Below are 18,061 nucleotides of genomic sequence, written 5' to 3' on the forward strand. Positions count from 1 at the left end.
CAACAATATCCAGGCTTGGGCTGACAAGTAGCAAGTAATATTCGCGCCACATAAGTGCCAAGCAATGACCATCTCCAACAGGAGAGAATCTAACCATCACCCCTTTACATTCAATGGCATTACCATCGCTGAATCCCCCACTATCAACATCCTGGCAGTTACCATTGACCAGAAACTGAACTGGACTGGCCATATAAATACTGTGGCTAAAAGAGCAGGTCAGAGGCTAGGAATCTTGAGGCAAGTGACTCACCTTCTGACTCCCCAAAGCCTTTCCACCATCTACAAAGCATAAGTCAGGAGTGTGATGGAATACTCCCCACTTGCCTGGATGAGTGCAGCTCCAACAACACTCAAGAAGCTTGACACTATCCAAGACAAAGCAGCCTACTTAATTTGCACCCCTTCCACAAAGATTCACTCCCTCCACCACCAACGGACAGTGGCAGCAGTGTGTACCATCTAGAAGATGCACTGCAGAAACTCACCAAGGATCCTTCGGCAGCTCCTTCCAAACCCACGGTCATTGCTATCTAGAAGGACAAAGAGGGCAGCAGGTACATGGGAACTCACCACCCTGAAGTTCCCTTCCAAGTCACTCACCATCCTAACTTGGAAATAAATCGCCATTCCTTCACTGTCACTGGGTCGAAATCCTGGAACTCCCTTCCTAACAGCACTGCAGGTGTACCGACACCACATGGACTGCAGCAGTTCAAGAAGGCAGCTCACCACCACCTTCTCAAGGGCAATTAAGGGTGGGCAATAAATGCTGGCCTAGCCAATGACACCCACATCCCATAAATTAATAATTATTTAAAAATCTTGAGCAAGGAAAGGGAGTTCAAGGAAGCAAAGGCACAATATTCATTGAAGGACTTAAGCAGTTTTTGTAAAGGATTCCTTCTCCTCGTGGCCCCGCTAAGGAAAGGTTATACTATGCTACTCCAAATATCTTCAGAACCTTTTTGCAGGACACACACTGACCTACTCCACTTAATTTTGCAGCCAATTCAGGAAAGGGAGGCACACAAGGAAAGTGAGGCCTCACAATCAGCAGGAGGCCTCTGCTACATTGCAAACTCTGACATTAATAAATTATGCTATTATCAACAGTGTTAGCAGAGGGAGGTAGCACAGGTTTGGAGATGGTGAAGCTGGGGGCCACAGCCATTATTGCATTTGTGCATTTTCCCTTCCTTTTCTCTTTCCTGTAGCTATTCAGCTCCCACACACACAGCATAGCAGTCTCAGGCTGCACTGCCCTGCCACTCAACTGCTCTAGTTTACTAAACAGTTGCCATTATGCACTAACACTTAAGAATATAAGAATAAAATAACTTGGAGCAGAGAGGTCATTTGGCCCTTCAAGCCTGGTCCATCATGCAATAAGATCACGACAGGTCTTCTAACTCCAATCCACCTTTCCACACATTTTCAATAACGCTTAATTCATTTAGAATCCAAAAATCAACCAATCTCACTTGAAAATACTCAAATCCTCTGTCTCGGTCCTTTAGATAACTTGTGCTTTGTAAAGCCACACAGAGAGAGAACAACCTTTCTGAATCCAGGTGCCATTTACTTTACCTTTCCAAGGAGTAACTGGCACATTGGCTGGTATCGAGTGAGCCAGAATTCTGCTTCTTGGGTGATTCACAGAGCTCAAGAAATGCTGAATGGATATAATAGCCCAGGAAACAGCTAATTGCAGGTCAAATTCAGGTCCTATTTTAACGCAGAGGACAGAAGACATACCTTACAAGTTATACCTTCAAATAACAAAGATTTATGTGCTAAGATAAAAGCAAAATGCTGTGGATGCTGGAAATCTGAAATAAAAACAGAAAATGTTGGAAAAAACTCAGCAAGTCAGGCAGCATCTGTGGAGAGAGAATCAGAGTTAGCGGGGTCTAACTTCCAAGCTCCCTCCCCAGTGGTGGATTTGGTTGGGGGGTGGTGGTTGGGAGAGGGGGGGGCATCGGGGTGGTACACCAAAGATCGCAGATGTGCTGGGGAACCCTCTCAGAACTTCACAGGTAAGCATTTGCATGGCCATTGCCCAGAAGTGCAAACTTCCTCTGGGCAATTGCCCTACACTGGGAACCATCCAAAAATGCAATTTAAAACGCAAACTTGAATCGTCCTGACAGGGTTACACCAATAGTTAGTCAGAAAAATTTAGAAGAATAACTTTTGGATAACTATTGTAAAGACCCAGAGCGATCCCCCCATGGGACTTCCCCAATGCCTCCAACTGCCCAGGGACTCCACCACCACCACCCGACTAACCATGGTATTCCCTAACCCCTGACTCCCCATGGGAATCCCCCCACCATGGGTCTGACTCTCACCCCACCGACCCAACCGGAACACCCCTGACCCCCTTCCTGCCCGACATAACCCTCCACCCAGCAGACACAACATTACCCCCGACATGACCCGAACATCCACCCCGCAGGCCTGACCCCAGGTTCCGACCTGACCCCCAACCCACCGATGTCCAACACCTCCCTCCCACCTCTCCGAATGTCCAATCTACCCAAGCCCCCACCTTCTCGAATGTCCAACCACCCAACCTCCCCACTTCCCGAATGTTTGACCCCCTCCATGCCCCCACCCCTCCGAATGTCTGCCCCCGGCACACCCACCAATGTCCAAATCCCCCATTCCTACCCAACCTCCAATCCCCCATACCCCATAAGTCCTATCCACTTACCTTAGGCAGTTATCTCCTCTCTGACCTGCCAATTTTAATTGGACCTTTAAACTTAAAAAAGTCCCCCTTTAATTCAACTCTGCTGGACTGCGACACTGGTCTTCGGAGATAGCTGCGCTGCCTGGATCTTGCCTGGCCTGAGTTGGAAGGTTAGGCGAGACAAGCACGTGCTGATTGCCACTCCAAGGAAGTTACAGCCCAACGTTTTTAGTCCGTATGACTGCAGAATTATGTTTCTCTCTCCACAGATGCTGCCAGATTGGCTGAGTTATTCCAGCATTTTCCATTTTCATTTATTATTAATGCTTTATGTTAATCAGCAATTAGTTAACGTATTGGACAGCCAGTGTGGGAGCTACCACAACATGCAAGAAATGGTGGCAGAGTTCACCATCAAATTATGTGAGATTCTGGCGCACAGCATCAACAGGCTAGAGTCAGCCTTAAGTGTATAGTCACATCAATGGACACAACGGGCAGAACAGGAGAAAAAAGCATCAATTTCCCAGTTCTTGCTCAGAAGGGACAGAAATACAGTGAAGTGGTTGGCACAAATTGGTCATCTCAAAATGGTGAACAGCTTCTGGGCATTTGATTGGTGTTCTGAGCTCACCAGCAATAATTTGATGAGGCCTAGGCCTTTGGTTTACAGCGACACTCTAAATGCATTGCTTTTTCAGGACCAAGATCTAGCTTTCGCCAAACATATGAACATATGAATTAGGAATAGGAGTAGGCCATTTGACCCCTTGAGCCTGCTCCACAGTTTGATAAGATCATGACTGATCTCATGTGACTTCTACTTTCCTGTCTACCCCCTTTCTCCTCATACTTTGCAATTATTGTGCATTGACCTTCATTGGCACACTGGTCAAACAACGTCTTGATTTTAAAACTTGCATCCTTTTTTTTTCAATTCCCTCCATGGCCTTGTTCCTCCCCATCTCTGTAATCCCATCCAGGTCCACAATCCTGGTCTCTGGAGTATCCCCAATTTTAATCGTTCCACCATTGATGGTTGTACCTTCAGCTACCTCGGTCCTAAGCTCTGGAATTTCCTCCCTACTTCTCTCTGCCTCTCTATCTTGCTCTCCTCCTTTAGGACATTCCATAAAACCTAACCTCTTTGACCAAACGTTTGATTATCTGACCTAATATCTCCTTATATTGTGCGGTGTCATATTTTGTTTTATAACACTCCTGTTATGCACTTTGGGGCACTTTACTAGATTAGCAGCACCATATAAATATAAGTTGTTGTTGTTTGAAGTGTTGTCACCAAGACTGTACAGTGAAGTCAGATCTCTGTACTGTAAAGCCGCAGGATAGTCTCAGTAAACTGCTCTGCTATGATAAACAAGTCTATCACTCCCAAACTACATTTTAAGTCTCTGATACTAATTCTGTTCTTGACATTGTGTACCTATGACATTCTTCCCTTCACTGAATATGCAGTAGATTTGGATGTATCAAATTCTATTGGCTAGCAATCTGCCCAACTGAATAACTGATTTACATTGTTTGCCAAATTCTGAAGTTCATCCTCTCTCCCTATTGTTCTCCCTATTGAGTATTCTCTGCAAATTTGAAATACTTACTATTAGATTCCCCATTGAGGTCATTTATGTAGATATATGGCCTGAATGCTGAAACCAAATGGAAACTTGCCAAGGAATTCAGAATTCATCATTAAGGCTGAAAATGTCAAACTTGATTGACTTACATCAGGAAACTTTCAACACTGACTTTAAAGAACTTCCATGAACTGAGAAGAGATACATTTAGAAGTGTACATGTCATGCTTATCATCTGCATAACAACACCTTTGGAAAGCATATCCATTTAAATCTTTGAGCCAATTAAAACTAAACACTTATTTTAGAAACAAGGTGCGAACTAGAAAGTAACAGTATTAACTTTACTCCGTTTTGCACATTTTATTCTGATTGTCCTCAAATCTTTTTTTTCCCTCTTCTTTAATAACAACTGCTTCCAAATTTAATTTTGATTTACTTTCTCACCGACCTTTCCATGTGTTTACAAGATTAATACCTGGAATGGGAGGGTTGCCTAATGAGGAAAGGCTGGACAGGCTAGGCTTGTATCCACTGGAGTTTAGAAGGGTAAGAGGCAACTTACTTGAAACATATAAGGTCCCAAGGGTACTTGACAGGGTGGATGTAGAAAGTATGTTTTCTCTTGTGGGAGAATCTAGAACTTGGGGTCACTGTTTAAAAATAAGGGGTTGCCCATTTAAGACAGAGGTGAGGATTTTTTACTCTCAGATGGTTGTAAGGCTTTGGAACTCTCTTCCTCAAAAGGTGGTTGAGGCAGAGCCTTTGAATATCTTTTAGGCAGATAGATTCTGGATAAGCAAGGGGATGAAAGGTCATCAGGGTAGGCAGGAAAATGGAGTTAAGGTTAAAATTTGACCAGCCATGGTCTTACTGAATGGCGGAGCAGGCTCGAGGGGCCTAGTGGCCTACTCCTGCTCCTAATTCGTATGCATACATGTGGAAATTAGTGTTTTCTTTCTCACAATATGGACCTGCACATTTCAAAATTGTGTTGTATTTAATTTACGTGGGCTGAATTTGCAGAATTAATTAAAGAAGTGTAATGTTATCAAAATTTGGAAAGCAAATGGAATGGTTAAACAAGGGCAGTGAAGTTTGGCAGCATTTTTTTTAGTTATTTGTGATTTTAATTGAGTAGCTATGTAAAAGAAGACTTTTGGCCATGAAATTTGGCTTCGTAGTGCTTTTGTAGGACAGGGCCCACATTGCGTACCCTAACTGACAGGCCACTGTCATGCATGCATCAGAAACACAAATAGTGCGTGGCTTATGATGTCAGAAAGCCCCTAATGCTGATTTGCTACACAATCTGCCATTTTGGAGTGCACAGGTCCAGAGCACCCTTAATTGTGTGCCAGCTGGGGCTTAGTTGGTAGCACTCTCACTTCCAGATCAGAAAGTTGTGTGTGCTATGTGCCAGCCAAGAATTGAGCGTTAAAACCAAAGCTGACACTCCAGTGCTGTACTGAAGAGTGCTGCACTGTCAGTGGTGCTGTCTTTCAGGTGAGATATTAAACTGAGGCCCATCTGCCCTCTTGAATGGATGTATAAGATCCCATGGCACTATTTTGCAGAAGAGAAGGGGAGTTCTCTGTATCCTGGCCAATATGTATCCTTCAACTAACATCACAAAAACAGATTATCTGATCATTATTGTTTGTGGGAGCTTGCTGTGCGCAAATTGGCTGTCGCATTTTCTAAAGTAGAACAGTCACTGCACTCAAAAATACGTCAAAGGTTGTAAAGCACTTTGAGATATCTGGTAATCATGAAAGGCACTATATAAATGCAATTATTTCTTTCATTTCTCCTAATCATATGCATTTAGCTGCCTGAGGGACCGCCCTCCACGCACACTTTTTAACTATCCAACTAACTATCCAAATTCCAGGGGAGGTGTTGATGATTTTATAAAGTAGTGCTCTGTGTTACTTGAGAAGTTTTGCTAACTTTTTGGATTTACAAAAAAGGGTTGGGGGGGAGGGTGGTGGGGGTGGTGTGCTGAATTTTGACCAGGGAGTTAGGGGAATTGTTTGGTCTGACAGGAGATAGTTGCTTTAGTAATAAGGGCTGCAGCTGCAGTCCCTCTAAGGCTACAGCCTGAAATGGGAATGGAGAATGGGCAGTGGAGAGGTGGAGCTGTGAGCAGAAGGAAGAGGAGGAGGAGGAGAAGGAAGAGGAAGGCTTTCAAAAGAAGACCTACCCACCAAGGGTCTTTAAGGGAGCACCTCTCCTACCTCTACCTCAGGCAAGTGCAGTATCCGAGACAGCTGTGTGGTACATCCATACCACATCCTGCAAGCTCACCTGCAGTCTCATCAAAGCAAGGACAGTGATGCCAGTCACTGTCAAGGTCACCATTGCCCTTCTATTCTTTGTCAGTGGATCCTTCCAGAAAACAGCAGGCAACATTAACAACTTCACATTGTTTTCTATGCATCATTGCATCAGGGACATGCCAGACCTCCTATAGAGAAGGATCCCATAGTCCTTTCACTGACCAGAAGGAGCAGGAGGTGCAAGAACATTGATTTGCCAGGCTAGCAGGATTCCCAATGGTGTAGAGTGCAATTGACTGCACACATGTGGTTCCATGGACCCCACATATCAATGGAGAGAAATTTCATAAGTGCATGGGCTATCACTCTATTAATGCCAAGTTGGTGGGAAACCATGCCCAGATGATCCTCTCAATGAATACCTGCTATTCTGGCAGTATCCATTCATCCTGTGCCAGCCAATTTACTCAACATCTTTGACCACCATGAAGGAAAGACCAGCGGATGACTGTTGGGTGACAAGGGATAGCTGCTCTATACCTGGCTAATGACTCCCTTTCACACATGGAGAGCACACCTATAATGAGAGTCGTGCAACCATCTGGAACCTCATGTGAAAGCCATGAGCACACTGAAGCAATGGTCCTGCTTCTTGGACCGCTTGGGGAGGTGCCCTCCAGTATCAATGAGCGAGGAAGTCCAAGTGCATGGTGGCCTGCATAACCTTGTTATCATGAGGGCAGAGCCATTGCAACCAGGTAAAGGGAGGCCATCTTGGCAAGAAATAGGTAAAGGAGGAGGAACAAGGTGCAAAAGGAGGAGGAGGAAATGGAGGAAGAGGAAGGCAATCGCTTGAACAGGCTGCCTGTGAACAGCTATTCAGGGCAGGATTTTCTGGCCCCTCCTGCCGGCAGGATTTTCCGATCCCGCTGCAGTCAATGAGGATTTGAATGGTTTGCAGCATCTGCTGCAGGGAAACCCCCTGCGACAGTGCCGGAAAATCCCGGCTTCAGTCACTGGCACTCCTGAGATCTCATCCCACATCACAGTTCCTCCCTCTTCCCTCCTTTTCAATCCATCTGTTATAGCCCATCAGAGGGTCCTCTTGGCTAAAATTCTGAAATGAACAAAAACACCATTCTATAACAACATCATCAACACTTTAAAAAAAAAACAATAAAAACTGAACTGCTCACCCTTGCGCCTTCCTTTTGTTCCTTTAGTTAATGCACTGGGTGGTTAGGTGGTTGTTCTTGGGTGTCTGAAACCAGAACTGCAGAAGGGGAGGGTTGGGGTGAGGGATGTGGGAAGGGGTGGAAAGCAAGAGGATCATTGTTACACCATCTACAGCTTGCATTCACGCCAAATAGCAAGATGATGGTGCGATGGGATTTGAGAAAGGGTATAATGCAGGAACATACTAACATCCTGATTGTTCTCAGCAATGATGGATGCGACGGGGTGAGTCACAACTGGCCCCATGATGTTGAGCACTGTCTCCTCCAGAGAGCTCAGTTGATGCAGATGTGCTTTCCCCAACTGTTCGTTCAGTTATGGGCCACCGCATCCTGCAATAGAAAGGGAGGAATGGCAGTGAGTTTTATACAATGTATTTGGGTGAGGTGTCTGTCAAAGCTGAATAACCGTAGGTATGTGGAAGCAGGAAAAGGTGGATGTGAGGCTGGCAGCATTGGTACATGTGTGAGGGTGAGGTAGAGTATCTGAATGTTAGGCATGAGTCCTGATTGCTGATGATTGACTGATGGGGTGTGGTGAGCTGAGAGATGATTTGGTGGAGCGGTGGCTAGTGATGTCATGTCATGTGAAGATGTATTCACTGACCTTGACTACCCATGTGAAGTCATTGAACTTTTTTCCAGCACTGCAGCCAGGTCTTCAGGGCCAGAAATAAGGAATTTATCTCCATGTCCAGCTGCTCCCATTTCCCTCTCAGACTGAGCCTTGAGAATCTCCTGACCCCTTGCAGGGATATATCTTTCCTGCTTTCCACCTCCATCACTTATGCCATCAGAAACATCAGAAAACCTGGGAAACCTCTACATCGTGTGTTGTTCCAATTGCTGTGCTTTTCCTCTCAGCTAAGTCTTACAGAAACAGTTACAGTAGCTCCTCTTGCCTGAGTGCAGCTCCCCTTTGAGAGGGGCAGGTTACCTTTAAGAGGTCCAGGCTTACTGTATGTCGTGCTAGCCACACATACTGCTGGGCCTCATTGTGAACATCAGTCAATTAGCACTGTCATCCATGTTGGGTTGTATGCTGAAATCATCTGGATGAGCAGGCAGCACAAAGATGTGTACTGTCTGTCTCAATGGGACCAGGGGCCAGATAATTGCATATCGCAATACCCATGTCTGAAGGCCTTATCCAATTTTTTCCCCATTTATTTTGCTTTCACTGGGCAGAATCTTACCGGCTTGGAACATTTTCTGAGGTTGGAACCAAAAGTGTGTCCCAATCCTGCTGGTGAGCCCTGGCTGCTCAACTGCACGATCTTGCTGGAGGCAGCCAATTAAAAGGCTGCCTCTGGGAGTGCCATCCAATTAAGGATGATGGGCAGAACAGTCATTGAACTGGCCCAGTGGGTGGGGCTGTGGTGCTCTCCTGCCAGCAATCCTAACAGGAGAGGTGTGTGCTGCTGTGGCAGCCAGGAGAACATGAGGATACCTCAAGGTAGAGGCACCCTCTGAAGAAATTTTTAAAAATTATTTGTGGCCACAGCTACCAAGCCAACATTGTGGAGGGCAACACTCTCCATAGGATTTCTGCAGCTGCAGCTGTAACTTCCCATAAAGAACAAACAGTAAAAACTGGGAAATAAGAATACTGGCCCAAACTGTTTTTTCCTTCTGGGTCTGTGACAGAAATGATTCCAGGTGAGCGTCTTTAAATAAAGGAGGCATCTCTGTCCCCCTGGCCTGCAGCTAGGAAACTGTCTCCAGGGATCTGCCGGGCTTTGCCAACAGTGTGGAGCCTTTTAGCCGCTGGTAAGGCCCTGGCAGCATCCCCAAATTGGCCCAAGTGACCAGTAAATTGCCACTATTTGGTTACATGCTGCCACCAGTTGGTTAGACACTTCTGTTGCTCACTCACCTTTGGCAAGATCGGCCAGGGGCAGGAACACATTGGGTTGCCAACTCGACACACTGTTCTGCAAATATCCACACAGCCAAAATGCACTCCCCTTGACCTGATTTGCATTTAAAATCCAATTGTAATAAACACCCGCACGTGTTGGATCGCAACTAACTGCTTTATTTCCAGCCCCTCTAGAACCTTATGTCAAAGAATTACAAGAATTACAAGAATTACAAGAGAAGTAGAAGCGTTGCAGTATATTAATCCCATCGGGGGCTATCAAGTGTTCAATAACAATGTGTAATTTTATGATCACATGTCATTTCTAAAGGTCAGACATATCTATTGCACAGGTCCACTCCCTAGTAGGGGCCGGCACCCAGAATCCAACGAGGGACGTCATTTCTGTTCGAAGGGTAAAAGGCCTGCAGCAACAGTATTGTCTTGCAGCTTCAAACGTTCTGACTGCTATCCAGAAACAGCTGGGAGGAGGCTTCCATTCCAGATGTCCATCCTACTCCCGCTGAAAAAAAAAGGGACTCTTTCAGCCACTTGAACTTGGCCCCGTGCCCCTAACCAACCTTTAGATCGGAAGGGACTGAATCCATAACTAATGGGCAGAATTTTGCCCTCATTGGGCGGGCTTGGCGGGGGCGGGCAGGAGCGGTCACGAAGCCAACCGCCACCCGCGATCAGGGCTGGACCGTGATTTCACACTCGCGGGCCAATTAAGGCCCACCCAGCGTGAAACATGGCTCGTCACTGGCCGGGAAGGGCCGAGCAGGGACAGGGGCCTGTCAGCCACCGGGTCCAATGGCGACCCGGCGGCCTGTTTAAAAACAGCCCAGGCAGCCCCAGAAAGGCTGCCAGGGAAGGATGTCCATCTGCCATTGTAAAGATGGACTCGAGTACGGCAGCAAACGCCAGGTGGGAGGGCAGGTCTGGTGGGCACTTGACCCCCCCCATTTTTCTGATTAGTGCCTCGCTGCCCTCCTGGAGGAGATGGCTGCCAGAAGGGACATCCTTGTTCCCAGGGATGGGAGGAGGAGGCCACCACACCTCACATAGAGGGCATAGGAGGAGGTGGCAGCCTGGATAAGCAGCCATGATGTGGTGCGGCACACCTGGGTCCAGTGCCGGAAGCACTTCAATGACCTACTGCACTCAGGAAGGGTGACTACCATGTTAGCATGGGTCAGTGTGTTGAATTGTTTTGGACTGGCCATCGCCCCGTGGAGCTCAGGGGTGTTAGAGTCTGAGTGCCAACTGTCAATCATGCCGGTGCTGGCCAAGGGGCTGAGCCCTGACTTGTTTGACTGTATGACTTGTTGCTCGAGGGCCATGACTTGGATCTGCCCTGCATGGTGTTCCTCAACTAGGGTTGGCCAGGCTGCTGGTGCTGCAGGTAAAGAGTGGACTAATCCATGCTCCTCTGTCCTTTCAGGAGAAGATGTCCCAAAACAATATTGAGAGATCGCAGACTGGCACAGGACCCCCACACCTCCTCTTCCTCTCCCAGTACAAGCGGGAGGCCTTGGAGCTTGAGAGGCGCCATGCACCTCAGTCAAGCGGCCACAGTGAGGCGGCGGTGTCAAATGAAGGTAAGAGTGCAGTGCACTGAGGTGAGAATTTTGGCTTGTGTAACAATTGTAGTGTACTCTGTTCATTGATGTGAACCTCAAACCTCAAGTCCCCATTGATCATTGAAAGATGAGGGCACCATGATGTAGATCTCCATTGTCTCACCAGGGTGCCTGGCATGCACAGTGACAGTGTGATGACTTTAACTAATGACATGTCCTTCTTCTCCCTTTTAGGTTCACCAGCAGGCGTTCGATCTCCGGACCATGAAGGACCACCTCTGACACCTGAGGACCACCATGCTCCCCAAGCACCTGTATCACACCCGCTTTCTGAAGCAGGCATCAGCGCAGATACCAGCACCTCAGTGGGCATTAGTTCAGAGGCTAGTATCTTGGTGCACATTGGTGAGGGCACTTCACACTCGGTTGAGGTGCTGGCGGAGGCAGAGTGTGACCAGGGCGCCGGCAGTCGGAGGACTGCTGGGGACCAGGACAATGGTCAGTCGAAGGCTGATGATGAGCCTCTGGAGTCGTCCATTAGGCAGCAGATGCTAGACGTCCAGAGGGGTGTGTGGGAGGATCTGGCAGAGATCCAAGAGGGTATGTGTGCCATGGTCTCCATTCTGGAGGAGTCCCTGCAGAGCATGAGCACTGCATTGACCCTCATGGCCAAGTGCACTGCCTCCTCCATGGAGAGAGTGGTGACTCTCATGGAGAGGAACAGAATCAGGATTCCCTGGGGTTGCGCTCAGACCTGCAACCCCTCACATAGGCACTGATCTCAGCTGTTCAGTGTTCTTGTGTGAAATGGATGAGGCACCCAGTACCCCAGCTGGGTGCCTGTCCATCAGTGGTGAGCAGGGAGGTCCACAGTGAGGTCACTTTGGCACAGGAGCTACTTGTCATCTCTGTGGGCTCCACTCAGGGTGCTCTGGATGACAGCAGCAGCTCCTTCACCCCTCTGCCAATGACTGATGAGACTGCGGTGATTGAGGAGATACCAGCCAAGGCACTGGCCGCTCCCTCCCAGGCGGGGCCAGTACAGGCTCCACTGGCCAGAGGACAACCACCAAGGTCATCAAGGCCAACAAGACAGGACAGTCAACAGGCTGTCTCCAATGCCGATGCCAGTGAGGGAGGAGCACCTAGACGTAACACTCGTAAACATAAATTTAAAACAACTTAAGCACAAGAGGGACTGGTCATGGATGATCTTTTGTTCCCCCATTTTGTTTTTCCTTTTTTAATGGTGTGAATACCAACACTTAATGTTGTTCCGTTCAATACTATGTGAGTTGCAACATTAAATTACATTTGCTTTTATGTTATTGGCCTGAGTGTGCTTCATTTGTTTTGTAGGTGCAGGGTAGGCCAGTATATAATGCTGGCTTAAAACTTAATTGCACAGGTACTTAGTGTATCTTGGGGGCCAAGAAAAGGGTCATTTCTGTGATCCACGATGGAGGCGGTAGCCCTGGCATGAGGTGGTAGTTCTTATTTGGCAGTCTAGCTGAAGGAGCATTGGCTCAAGGCATCCCTGGTGCCGCTGCCTCCCTGGAGGTTAGTGAGGTCTGCCTCCACACTCCCAGCATTCTCCTCACCATGTTCCTCTTCTGACTCACTGCTGGATTCACCCTCTGGGGCCTGTGTGGCTGTGTCAAGATCTTCTTCCTCCAGTGGGTCCCCCCTTACCAGTGCCAGATTGTGGAGAGCGCAGCATGCAATCATTGACACCTGCTCTGCCGGGTATTGCAGTGTGGCCCATGAACAGTCCAGGCATTGGAAGCGCATCTTGAGAAGACCTATGGTTTTCTCTACCACCTTGTAGAGGCACGGCTGCTGTTGTACTGCTGCTCTGCCTCTGTTCTTGGGTGGCGGTGAGGCGTCTTGAGCCATCTTTTCAAGGAATGGCCCTTGTCACCCAGCAGCCATCCATCCAGTGGGGCTGGAGCACTGAAGAGCCTCAGTACCTGGGAGTGTCTGAGGATGTACCTTGCACCGGTTTGCAGAATATGCAATTTGTGGTCACACACTACCTGCACATTCATGGAGTGGAATCCCTTCCTGTTGACGAAGACACCCGACTGACCTGCTGATGCCTTGATGGCCACATGTATGCAGTCAATGGCACCCTGGACGCAGGGGAACCCAGCAATCACTGCAAAGCCTCTGGCTCGCTCAGCCTGGCTTGCCTTGTCCATACAAAAATTAATGAAAGCCAATACCCACCTGAACAGAGCTTCTATCACCAGCTTGACGTAACTGTGGACAGCTGATTGGGAGACTCCACACAGATCCTCCACTGACCCCTGGAAAAAGCCTGAAATATAGAAGTTGAGGGCCACTGTGACCTTCAGAGCCACTGGCATGAGATGTCCACGCACACAGTCGGAGCTGATCACAGATCTGATTATCTGACAAATGGAGGTCACAGTCTCCCTTGAGAGGCAAAGCCTCCTTCGGCATTGCACCTCGGGCATATTGAGGTAGCTGCATTGCCACCTGTAAACCCTGGCAGCAGGATTGTGGTGTCTTCTGCAGCCCCTTCCACCTTGGGCTACCTACTGGCTCTGTGCCCCTTGTGCCTGCGCCTCTCCTCCCACAGGTCTCTCCCTTGGAAGCTACATTGGGAACACCTGGCCTTTTCTCCCTTCTGCCCCTCTCTTCCTCCTCAGGGAAGGTGCATCCAGCAGAGACCACAATCCCCATTACCAGGGAAGGCTGTCTGACACCTGGAAGGGCCCACATAGTCCAAATCTTCAGGGTACCTGGAAGACACCAATGAGTCCAGAAACAAAGCCTGGAAATGCTAACAATGAAGCCACGATCAGAGATTAAGCTGCCAAGTCTCAATAAGCCGCCAGCAACAAGTTATCACCAAAAATCCTCATTACTCACATTGACAATGCTGCTGACCCTCCTTATCCCCTCTGTGGATGAGGTGTTGCAATTGTGGCCTGCCCGTTCTGCCTGTGCGACGAGCAAAAAATCGCACAGGCAACGTTAAATCACCATCAGTTGGGTTGTCAAGGGCCTTAACTGATCTGTTAATTAATAGTGACCGTGGCTCAGACTCCCACATATGCCTGCCGAGTGAAATATCACACAAATGCGCAATGATGTTGGGATGCTCGCCCAACATCATCGCGCATCATTTTCCGCTTGAGCAGGTCGGGAGCGCACCCGCCCGCTTAGCAAAAAATTCTGCCCAATGTCTACCGACTGTGGGTCCCTCTATGTTTGACCTTCCAGTGAATAGAGGCCCAGGAAATTGAGGCAGGAGGTTGCTCTAATGTGTTTTCCAATTTTTCTTTCAGTTCTTTCTCCACTTTGTGCTGGGAAGTTTACTCGTTCCAGATTATTTTCCAAGGGCGCATATTTCTCTCAGGTTATTTCCTGATTTTCCACCATAAAATCAGCAGCAGAGCTGCAGAAACACTGAATGTACAATACAAACCATCTTTACACCATTTTCCTGTGGAAGTTTTAAGAAACTGGTGCTGCTATTTCTGATTTCTTCATTCTGCCATTCAATTTTTTCACTTAACATGCAATAATTGTCAGCATTGAATGATGGCTTTAGTGACCAGTCTACATTTTACAGTTTACCTTTTCAGAAATTTTTCATTTGAACTCCAAACTGTCCAATCCAATACAGAGAGAATTCAGCATCTGATGAAATTACTTCAGTCCTACCTGTGTCCTGAACGAAGGTTGTTGTAGCTTTGGCCAATCCATTTGCAGGACACACTTTACAAAGATAAAGAAAGTGACCTTACTCTAAGTATTACAAATCAATATCAGGACTTTATTATTTTAATCTTCCAGTCCAAGGTTGTTACAAAGAAAGTTCTTTCTGTTGAGTGACAGCCTTGCTTACCTTGTGGGTTCTTTTTGCCGTTTTATCTGAAAGCAGTATGTTTGAAGGCAAACAGTGTGCAAGGAGATCAATGAAAATTGATGTTAAGCTGGTGTATATCTACAGTTGGACCAAATTTAGCACTTATACTCTGGGCATGTCTTTTGGTACGACTAGGAACATTACTTTCAGGATAATGGCTTTGCATTGGTATTGACTGCTCTACTGATTAGACTGGGACAGGAATTCACATTGTGCGATATTGATCAGGATTGTACTCTGACCTTTTACCTCTTGCTCAAAATTTCAACCTGCTTTGAGCAACTGGGCTCCTTCGACTAATGTTAATCATGATTATTCTGAGGGTGCGCTAAATAATTTAAAAGTAATTGCAGCCAGCCTATTTAACGAGCAAATCAATGTTAAAATCATTCGGATAAAAACCACAACAGGGGGCTGTAAAAATGAAACACTTTTAGAATAAAACTAGATCTTCTGGCTTATGAAATTACCAGAAGTTATTTTAATCATTTGCAAAAACCTAGCTGTGAATATTATACTCTGCTGCTGTTTCCACATCAGATTTTATCTGGATTTCATATAATTACTTTGTTTGAAATATTCAGTGATTTTGTTTTAGTATGTGGAATCTGGGTCTGCTTCTTTGCTGCAATGGACTAAAGGAATTGCCATTTTGTGTCATAGTGTAACTCCAGTGAATGTATTCATTAATAATGCACGAAAGGCTGAGAAGTCATGGTGAACTTTTGACACCCTGATTTTAACTCAGAATGGGGACCAGGCGTGGCTAGCTAGTGCCAAATCCCTCTGATGTCGACAACATGAGGCTCGGGAGGTTTTACATCCAGTGCTTCATCTGCAAGTCCTGGGTCATCTGTCAAACCAAAATGATAGAAATTCCAGCTCTGGTTAACTAAATGGCAGATGATCATGTGATATTTGGTCATGTGACATTTGACGTTTGTCCACTGTTTGCTAATGTTATTGTATTTACCTTCTATAAGTTGGGGCCCCTGTAACCAAATGTCTTTGTTCAGTGTTTTGTGATAGCAGCTGTCATGTAAGAACTTGTGGAATCAAGAGACCACCCACATACAGGCAAAGGTAGTATGCAGGTGCAAAGCACAGCATTCAAGTTCTCCTTTTCTCCCAGATTGCTAGCAGCTATGCCTGGGAGATTCATCCTCCATTCCTGGAGTCTCTGCCGCTCTGACGCTACCTCCGGGTCTCCTCAAAATCCAACATTGTTTCCGGCAAGGAAAAAATTCCGAATCAAGAGTTATGACTCAGCCTCACATGCACGGTTCACAGTTCTCCATGAGACTTGTGTTCACTGTTAGAGGTGGCACCAACAGCTTCAGCACAAAGAGATGACATTAAACTAATGCTTTGTTGAAGTTAGACATGGGAAATGCAGTTGAAGCTATACTTGGATTTCAGAATGGTTTTGATAAAGTTTCATATTTTACACTTAATGAGGTGTCACAAGGCAAAGGTTAAGATGTGGTGCTAAAATTAGGAAACAGGGTGTATCAGTAGGTTATTCTCAAGATCAGTTTCAGGATCCTTCTATTCTTAAAAAAAAGGACCACCACAAAATGGGTGGGAAGTGATTGATGGGCCGGAAAGTGATTTTGGGTGGGGGATGACACCAAATGATCAGTTGTTAGTCGGCTCCCTGTTAAATACAGGAAAGGCCCCACATTTGAGAAGGGAGAGGGAAGCCCAAGACTGGAAAGGTCTAAACTCTCCTTGAGGGGCTTGGAAGCATTTTTATGGGCCAAGATCCTCTTCCTGTTTAAAAACAAAAATAAAAACAAAAAACTGCGGATGCTGGAAATCCAAAACAAAAACAGAACAGAAATACCTGGAAAAACTCAGCAGGTCTGGCAGCATCGGCGGAGAAGAGTACAGTTGACGTTTCGAGTCCTCATGACCCTTACTTAGTTCTGTTGAAGGGTCATGAGGACTCGAAACGTCAACTGTACTCTTCTCCACCGATGCTGCCAAACCTGCTGAGTTTTTCCAGGTATTTCTGTTCTGTTTTTGTTTCCTCTTCCTGTTTGTTATCTTTACATACTGTGACAATCACAACCACTTCCCAGCTCAAGCCAACAGTGAAAATTGTAATCAAGGCCCACTGACATCATTGAGTTCATGCCTGCACATGTAAATGAGGAATCCACCAGCTTTTGATGATTGTTTTTGCTGACTGCTCAGAAGAGCAGTTTAAAATTTAATCGCAGGGTCAGTGCGGGACATTGGACAATCTGCTTTAACTCTAAGGGCAGAATTTTCCATTTTGGGGGGTGGGGGGGGGGAAGAGCAGGTGCGGGCGCAGGCGGGCGCGGACCCAATCGGTGCCCACGATCGGGTCTGCGCCGCCATTTTATGCGGGCGGGCCAATTAAGGTCCACACAGCGTACTTGCCGACTCCCGTGGATAGCAGGAGTGTGTGGGCTGCGGCGGTGTGCACAGACCGCCGGGTCCAATGGTGACCTGGCAGTCTGTTTAAAAGAAGGCCTGGCAGCCTCCTGTAGGCCGGTGACAATGGCCAATTTGAGGGCGCACCACAGGGGTCGGCTGAGCAGGCCAAGCTGGAAGGAAGGGCAGAGGAGCAGGCCAGGCTGGAAGGAAGGGCAGAGGAGCAGGCCAGGCTGGAGGGAAGGGCAGAGGAGCAGGCCAAGCTGGAGGGAAGGGCAGAGGAGCAGGCCAGGCAGGAGGGAAGGGCAGAGGAGCAGGGCAGGCTGCAGGGTCTGCCACAAGAGCAGGGCAGGCTGCAGGGTAGGCCAACGGGGTAGGGGGTGGGCAATGTGCCCCTCGCTTTTCTGATGAATGCCTTGCTGCCCTCCTCGAGGAGGTGGCAGCACGGCGGGAGGTGTTGGTCCCCCAGGATGGGAGGAGGAGGCCCCCCCACATGACCAAAC

This window comes from Cetorhinus maximus, chromosome 14 (genome assembly GCF_964194155.1).
Source record: "Cetorhinus maximus chromosome 14, sCetMax3.hap1.1, whole genome shotgun sequence".
NCBI lineage: Eukaryota > Metazoa > Chordata > Chondrichthyes > Lamniformes > Cetorhinidae > Cetorhinus > Cetorhinus maximus.